At 34.5% G+C, this 9,029-nt stretch overlaps 1 pseudogene; it reads right to left on the bottom strand.

The window, feature by feature from the left end:
• Positions 1-1,142: 1,142 nt before the first annotated feature.
• LOC111147918 lies at positions 1,143-7,230 on the bottom strand (annotated as a pseudogene).
• Positions 7,231-9,029: the final 1,799 nt, after the last annotated feature.

Genomic DNA, 9,029 nt, shown 5'->3' with positions numbered 1-9,029 from the left:
ATACATTATACATCAATAAAAATAAATAAATAAATAAATAAATAAATAAATAAATAAATAAAAGTAGCTTTTCATGAGAAAGATACTACATGCTCCTTAAAAATAAAATAAAAATAAAATGATATATGGAAATAATTACAAATATCACCTGATATTCCATTAAAACTATTTTTTTATTGGTATAACAAAATATTTATTTAATCCTTTTAAATCTTTAATCTAAGTCAGCCATTCAGTTACTTATATCCTCATCAACTGGGATCGCTGGCAAAATTAAAGGATACATACAGACTTTTGATATGAGAAAAGGCAAATGTGGACTCTAGTAGGGATCTGTTGTTTTTACCTGCCCACCATCCACTATTCTTACAATGGCACCTGAGTTTCCTGTGGTGAACTGCCTCTCCCCTACTATGGGTCCACGAGGTACACATCTAGTAATCCAGATTAGTACTTTTCTGTCCTGGTTCATAAATGTGTAATCCCAGGCAGACCAATGACAATGAGGTCCTGGACTTAGCCAGAACTATTACGCAAGAGGCTTTTATTCTTGGGGGATCAGAAAGCTGGCAAAACATCAGTCTGGAGCTCCTGGTGGCCATCATTTTGTCTGAGAATGAAGTCAACTGAACCCTTTAAAAACAGGTTTTAGAGAGTAACTTAAAATTACAACTGGGGCACTAGATCTTAAGTCTCAAAACAACAGGGTCTTATCATTGTCAGATTATGATGTTATAATGAATGCCATCTTTGCAAATAAATACACATTCATCCCGAGTCTCTGAAATTATTTTAGAATCTAACCTCTTTCTAGGAAGTAGCAAAATGAAAGAGTGTTTTTAGCAGTCGGACAAAAACTGTCCATTATTCTCAACATTAAAAATTGAATGCAAAAAAAATTAAAAATTAAAAAAAATTGAATGCAATGATTTAAAGAAAAGTAACACATTATTGTTTGCATAATATGTACAGAATCATGTAGTTTCTAGTGATCAAAATTTTGTCATACTTGGAAAGGAAAAGAAGACAGTGGCTGAGAAGCACATCCCCTCATAAAAGATACCTAAACAGTATGCTTGGGATGACTAATATTAAGGATTTGAACATAATATAGTTTTCCTCAGAGGAAACAATCCTAGTTTCTAAAGAGAATTCACTTCTGACATCTCAATTTCTGATTTCAGTGACTGCATACTGTGTACCTCTGTGCCACACTTAGGACAAGTAAAGTATACATCAAATAAGAAACTACTTTTGACACAGTAGTAACAGAAGATGTGCTCACATCTTATGGTGTGAGGCATGGTTGGGCCACTCTCCACACAGAGAAAACTGTTTGCCACTGGCTTGCTGATAATGCATTGTCACTACTAGGAGCACCAGTAAGAGGAATACACCATGAAGACAACTTAGCTTTCAATTTCTGGTTATTAATAAGTGGTAAGAGAAAAATAGAAACTCAGCAAAACCACGCCAGAGAAGTTCCCTATTCATATACTCAAAGCCAACTTCACGTACGTTTTGGGGCTTGCAAAATACAGAATGAATGCATAGGAGACATTCTGTCAAAGTTGCAAACTTGCCCCTCTGAAGGAAAATCAGGAAATTAATCAGCCCACATAATTTAAAAAGTCCAACCATGATATTCATACACTGCCTGGCTTTCCCAAATGATGCCAAACGACAGTTTTGAAACAGGTCATAGCAGCGCTCTTCCAGCCACGTCCTGCCAATTGTACACACAGCATACCACAGCTTCTGATTCTTACTTGGTGGCTGGTACCTCAGCTTTGTGGAAAAATCATTTTTATATTGAATATTCAAAATGGATTGTCCCACAGTGGCATTTTGAGAATAGATGGTGAATCGCCACAAGAAAAGCCACAGCAATGCTTTTACCTCTGGTTCAAAGTGGGCTAACAGCCCTGGCTTAAATCCATGAAAGCACTGAGGAAACTGGGAACAAACTAGCTGCTCCAGGAGCTTGTTCAGTTCAAGTGCATCCAACTGACTTATTCTTAGCACTCTGTTTGTCTTTTTCGTGTTCTCTTCTCTGGAAGCCAGGTCTTCTTAGAAGTCTCTTATTCACAGGCAGTTAAGAAGGGAGAGGTCTTAGGAGTCTGCAAAACACCCCTGTTCCACATAACTTTTTCTGAGACATTCTCTGGGAAGCTTGGATTCTCCTAGCAAAACCTGGATTACCCCAAAACTACTTTTTATAATTTGGTGCACAACTTTCCAATCTTTTCTATGTGCATGTGTCTTTATGTGTATAATTCTATAGAGAAAGGATGATACCTAAATGGTCTTTTGTTCACTCACTGCTTTACCAAGAAATATGCCATGCACATTTTACTTCTCAAGGTCATTTTGAATAATACATTATAAAATATCAACATTATAAGTAGGTATATAATAAAAAGGAAACTGCTTCCAACTTTAGACACCTTATATTATTCAAATTAAAATTATTTCTAGAAAAAACAAAAACCCTATACAAAAAACAGCATATAGATTTACTTCACTGTTTTGATGTTTGTAAAGTATACTAGTAAATAATGCATCATAATTTATGTAAGCACAAAGTACGAGAAAGCATAATCATATTGATGGATACTTGAGTTGTGTTGAGTGTTTTGTAATTATAATTAATATCTGTCATATATTTATTCACATATATTCATATATATACATATATTCTTAGAAGACTGTTGTTTAAAAATTACATGCATTTCATATTATAATGGATATTACCAAATTATCTTCAAATGAGGTCTTAATAATAAGTTTCTACCAAGAGGGAATGGGAAAGTTTATGGACATTCACACCTTGGCCAACATAATCTATTACCAAAGTTTTAAACTTTGTCAGTCTCTTGGATATAAAAGGAAATATCTCATTATCTTTTTTTAAAGATTCTTATTTATTTATTTGACAGACAGAGATCACAAGTAGGCAGAGAGGTAGGCAGAGAGAGAGGAAAGGAAGCAGGCTTCCCGCTGAGCAGAGAGCCCAATGTGGGGCTCGATCCCAGGACCCTGGGATCATGAACTGAGCCGAAGTCAGAGGTTTTAACCCACTGAGCCACCCAGGTGCCCTGAAGTATCTCATTATCTTAATAAGCATTATTTTAATTATAAATGAAGTCGAAGTTTATTAATGAGATTTATGTTTATAAGACTATTATATCCCTGTTTGAATGAATTATATTTTCTTATTTTTTACACATTTTTTTTCTTTTGAGTAATTAATCTTTGAGTGCTGTCTAAGAACCATTTACATATTACAAAAGTATGTAATTTGTTACATGGCTGTTTTCATAGATTGTATTCATGCCCCCAGTTCTTCACACTTTATCCATGCCCTTCATCCTATAATTCAGTCATTCCTATATTAACCTCCTCATTCTGAGACTTTATGACTTGTTTTGGGTAATAGTAAGTAGTAGAAGTTACAATATACCAATTCAGAGTCTTGGCCTCAAAAGGACTCTGTGTTTCTATTGTTTTATTGTACATTGTCATTGCCACAAACCCACTGAGAAGGAATATCGGGTAAAACAGGACCAATGAACTCATTTGCCTCAGATGAGGTCCGTCTAAATAATCCTAGAACTAGGGAACACAACTGAGATTACTCCATCATCATGACTCAAGAGCCATAAGTAAATGATTGTGGTTTTAAGCCTTTAAATTTCAGGGTAGTTTGTTATGCAGCAATAGGAAATGGAAATCCTTCAGTGCTGTATCTCCCTTTTGTTTCCTTTTCTCCCTCCTTCCCTCCTTCATTCCTCTTTTTTTCCTTCCTTTCTATTGTGCTTTCCTATATTTATTTGTGGCAGTTTTAACACCCTCTAATTATTATTCATTTTCCAATTTTTTATCTTACCTTATATTTTTATTGACACTTTTTATTGGAAATCACATTAAATTTATTCATCAGTGTAGATTAAAAATTTAGCACTTTTCTGTTCTAATAAATATTGAATTTATATTATCATTTAACTATAAATAATACTTTATTATATAGGTCATTTTCATTCCTTCATACTTATAAGCTATGCCTTGTTGAATATCTTTCCTATGTTTTTCACACTCGTCCAATTATTATTTCAGCACAAATCTTTGGAAGAGGAACTGGTGGGTACATATATTTTAAGGCCTTTGTATGTATTAAAATTATTCCCGGAAACTGTTGTATAATGTTGTAGTCACACTAACAAGTTATAATACTGCATATTTTCAACATCCCCAGAACACTCTGAATATTAACAATATTTTATATATTTGTCCATAACGGTAAGGAAGTAACAATAGAGGTGGGTAGTTTAAATTCACTGTGTGACATGCACTTAGCATCTACAAAGAAAAAAGTCATGTCGTATGTGATTAACTATACTCCAGGGAATGTGTGCTTTTCTGAACTTTCATGTAATTACTATGAATGTTACTACTTAAGGAAATGTCTGTGATCTCCATAGTAAGAGCATATTAATGGTCATAAATGTTTTGCTCTCCAAACCCCCAGCCCATCCCATTTTGTCTTCCAGAAGACACACTTTCCTTTCACATCTCATTCCTTCTTCTTCATGTGTGGCAGAATCTTAAATAGGATAAACTCCACAATTTTAGAAGTTTTTCATAAAATTTAATTTGGTTTTAAATGCCACTGAAGGTTTGTTTCCAGCACACCCACAATATGAAAGTTTAAAAGTGCATGAAAATTTTAAAAACTTTATAGTTTTAAGGCAAGAAAAAAATAATTCCAAAAAATATGATGAGAATCTATACCACTTTAAAACTAGGACATTTCCTTTTCAATGATCAAAATTCTCTTTGCTCCTCCCTCTCTTAAGCCCTGAGGAACAAGAACATATGATCTTAAAAATTTCCAACGTTTCACTTAAGGCCTGACTTCCATTAAAATTTCCATCACCTTATTAAGAGGAAAGATGTACATTTGTGGTATTATGTTATTCTTTAATCTGAAAAACTATGCAAACTGTGTACCTTTCAAACTAGTAAAGGTTAGTGAATACCAGATTCATTCCAGGGCTCTATCCCATTTAGGATTTATAGTAAAATGACTTTCAACATTATGCGCAGAAGTCTAGCAATGATATTATAAGAATAGAATGCATCAGATTCAGGACTAGTTGGAAAAATAAGCACTTGTTAGATAACAGGTGTGCTTTCTTGACCTTCCACCATCTCCTCTTTTACCATGAAAGACCCAATTACCCAGAACTCAGGGTGACTCAATTCATAACAGTTACCACTTTATGGATGAATAATAAATCTAAGCCTAAATTCACGGCAGTTTCTTAATTTGGTCCACATGGCCCTTATTATGTTTGAGTGAAAGAGACCCCCCTTTTTCATCCAGTGAATATAAGCACAAAATCATGTTGCCCACAAATTAGTAGTAGTCATCTTGCTACTTTGAGAGAATTTCCCCCCAGGACAAAGCCAGCACTCCTCAGAGGAAAGAACCCAGAGAAATGGGGACTCAGCTGTGCAAACATGTTGGCTAACTGAAATTAAGTTAAAAAAAACTTTTTTTAAAGAAGCTAAATCTGATGTTTTATCTCTGGATGGTTCAGTAATATGAGCCAATAAAATAACTACTGTTTATGCCACCATGAATAGAGTGTTTTGTTATTTATAATTTAAAGAGTCATATTTATATAGAATATTTTTCAGAAGGATAGTGAATCAAATTCTTGATACTTGTTACAACCAAGGAAGTTCATCTGGTGTCACGGATGCAGGAAAGATTCAAATATATTGTGATACAAGATGATAGTCACTCACTCTAGAGGAAAATATGTTTCCTAAAGCTCTTGGTTGATGGGTTATTCATGCTCTAACCCAAAACACAGTGGGTGAAGCAAATTTTCTAATCTCTGTGCTTGATATTATATTTGCTGAATGAAACACCTTTTTATCTTTTACTTTGAAGGTTTTAAAAACATTGCTGAGTATTCGGGTTGCAGTTATCCTGTCAAATAAAATATTTCAATGAGTTATGAATGATTTTAAAGAAAGATCCCTTCATAACAAAAAAACAATTGGAAACATTTTCACCATACTAATGGCCAGGATAAAGACAAAATGTCAGCTAGTATCCAAGTAGGAAACAAATATTTCATGAATTACATTCTGTTTACACTTCAAACACAAATTAAAATTGTTTATTTAGCTAACAGGCTCAGCCTTGATTACATGTCATTAGTGTCCATTATAATTTCAACTGTGCTTGAATTTTATAAGCAAGCTAGAAAATTACATTCTTATATTTCAGAAATGGAAATAAAATTAAAGTGGTATTTTGGCTATTAATACCCATAATCAGGTTAATCATTGCTTGAAGGATATAAATTTTTAATTTTCTACAAATAAAACAAAAATTAAAAGCAATTCTTCAAATCACCAATCAGTTCTCAACTTGGCATCAGTATTAGCCAGCTCCACACCAACTGACTACAGCTTTCCTAAAACATAATAATTTTCCTTTCCTATCTGTAAAGTGTCGGCCTTGACTACTATAGTATCGATGCATTTACTTCAGAACTTACTTCCTTCTTCAATGTTTGAAGCACCTTATGGCACTTAAGTGAACACCTACATCCATTTATTTCTACAATCATTTCCTAGTTAAATATTAATAGAACTATATTGATGTCTTATTCATACCATTTGTTGTAAAATATGCAAAAAGGTTTATTTAGGAATGAATAGAAAAGGGATACTAAAAGATTTACATGGTCAGAAAGTCCACAGAGAAGACCAATCTAAACAGAATTTAACTTTCGGATCAAGAGAATAAATGTGTTACACTCATAGGAGAAAAAAGATTCCTATTCATCAAAAGTGATTAATTTCATTCGCTGGAGACTTCAGAGAAGGTTCACATGATTTTCTTTATCCTGTCACACTGGTAGAAAATCTACCTAATTACTGCTGCAGAGTCCGTGGCTTCACATAAAATGGTAAGTGGAGGCACCCAATCATTTGTATTGGGAATGGGACTGGGGCGAGTATGCCCCCTGCTCAGGACCCCTTTCCTATTTTCCTAGTTAACTCTCACTTATTCTTTGGCTCTCCAAAATCATCTAAGATTTGGATAAATCCTCTTGTAATATATTGCTCAGCCTTCAGTAACTTCCTTCATAATATGTATCTGCTTTTAGAAGTACCTCCTTTTATAGCTTTAATATATGCCCCCATTGTGCCCCATTAACTAAGCTATAAGTTCCAAGAGGGCAAGGGCCATGTCCATTTTGACCACTCTTTATGTACACACACACACACACACACACACACACACACAGAGAGAGAGACATACACCTTCAGCCTTAATGCTTAGTACATAGTAGACATCAAACATATTTTTTAAGGGGCACCTGAGTGGCTCAGTTGGTTAAGCCTCTGCCTTCAGCTCGGGTCATGATTCCAGGGTCTTGGGATCTAGCCCTGCATTGGGCTCTCTGTTCTGCAGGGAGCCTGCTTCCTCTTCTCTCTCTCTGTCTGCCTCTCTGCCTATTTGTGATCTCTGTCTGTCAAATAAATAAATAAATAAAATTTTAAAAAACATATTTTTTTAAAAACTCAGTGAATAAGTGAAAAAGAGACAACATTGATGGATAGACCTATCACTTTCCCTAGACAGAGATGAAAGAAGATCGCTGAATACTTCCAAAGCTCAGTCTTGAAGTGTATTCCAGGGAATTGTAGGAGGCCAAACATAAGTGCAATTTCTCCCCACCGCTGCTCAGACCCTGTAAGAAATGAAGTATCAGTTAACAGGGTATATGAGAGAAGAAAATTGAGTATATGGATTTTTTTTTAACAGATGAAAAGCCCAAGATTTCTCCATGCCTACATACACCCTAGAAAACTTTTTTGATCTGCATTTTAGGTTTACTTTCTGTTAATCAAACCTCTCAAATTAACAAAGGGGCAAAAGTACTTGTGGCAAAGACAAATTTTTATTCATAGAATCATTCTATTTTTCTACTGGGAACACAGATAATATACACTTTCCAACCCCTGTGCCTTTATGTCAGGGCCATGCAATTATAGTCCAACAAGTGATACATGGATGAAAATTAGCACCTAAAAATATTTTTTGCATCATCCTTTCTCCTCAGTTAGTTTTACAGATCAGGTATAGACCATAACACCACAGAGAGACACTGAGATCTTGAGTGATTGAAGCAGTGTCTCCCATGCTCCTCTTTCCCCACAATCCACTCTAACTTGCTTTGCACGGATTTGGATTACATTGTGTTAAGCCGCAAGAATTGGGAGTTAGTTAGTCACTGACTAATTGAGTACTGTATGTTGTCACTGTCACTGAAACTGAAAAAGAGAGGTGAGATGGATTGCTTAACAACATTTTGGGAAACAATCAATAGGAAATTATCAAAGGCAGCTGGGCATCACTGGTAGAACAGGTAGCTATTTACTGATATTTCATTTCTCCTTCTATTTTTGTAAGTATCTTGAAGATAGGCCACCATTGTCTTCATTTGTGATTTCCCAAAATTACCCAACATGATGCTAAGCTTTTGGGGAATAATTAATGTTTAACAAATAAATAAATTGTTTGCCTTTTTACTCCAATTACATTAAAGTACAATTAAAAGGTGTGCTATTGAGAAAAAAGCATGAATTCTGAAAGCAAAAAAATGCTAGCCATAAGGATTCATCTACCACAGCCATCCAAAAAGTAGTATTTCTACATAGCTACATAGCAAGGGAAATTTATTGAATAACTCTTGTCTTTAGTTTTCTAGTCTTAAAAGGAATATTATAACTACTCAACATAGGGTTAAATGGGCTAATATACATATATTTCAAAGCCTAGTAACTCATACAAGCAGGCGGTTCAAGTGTGTTTAATTGTTATTTAAGTGCAAGATGTATTATTCTTCTCAGGTCATTTGCAAGCTAAAAAACAAATTACCCAAAGTGATCTTTTCATTCATTCTTGTTTTGTAATGTTTCTATAAGACATAAGTAGA

The sequence above is a fragment of the Enhydra lutris genome, unplaced genomic scaffold (genome assembly GCF_002288905.1).
Source record: "Enhydra lutris kenyoni isolate GAN:26980312 unplaced genomic scaffold, ASM228890v2 scaffoldscaffold18, whole genome shotgun sequence".
NCBI classification, from domain to species: Eukaryota; Metazoa; Chordata; class Mammalia; order Carnivora; family Mustelidae; genus Enhydra; species Enhydra lutris.
Note: the sequence above shows the minus strand (reverse complement) of the source record. Positions and strands in the feature narration are given on the sequence as shown.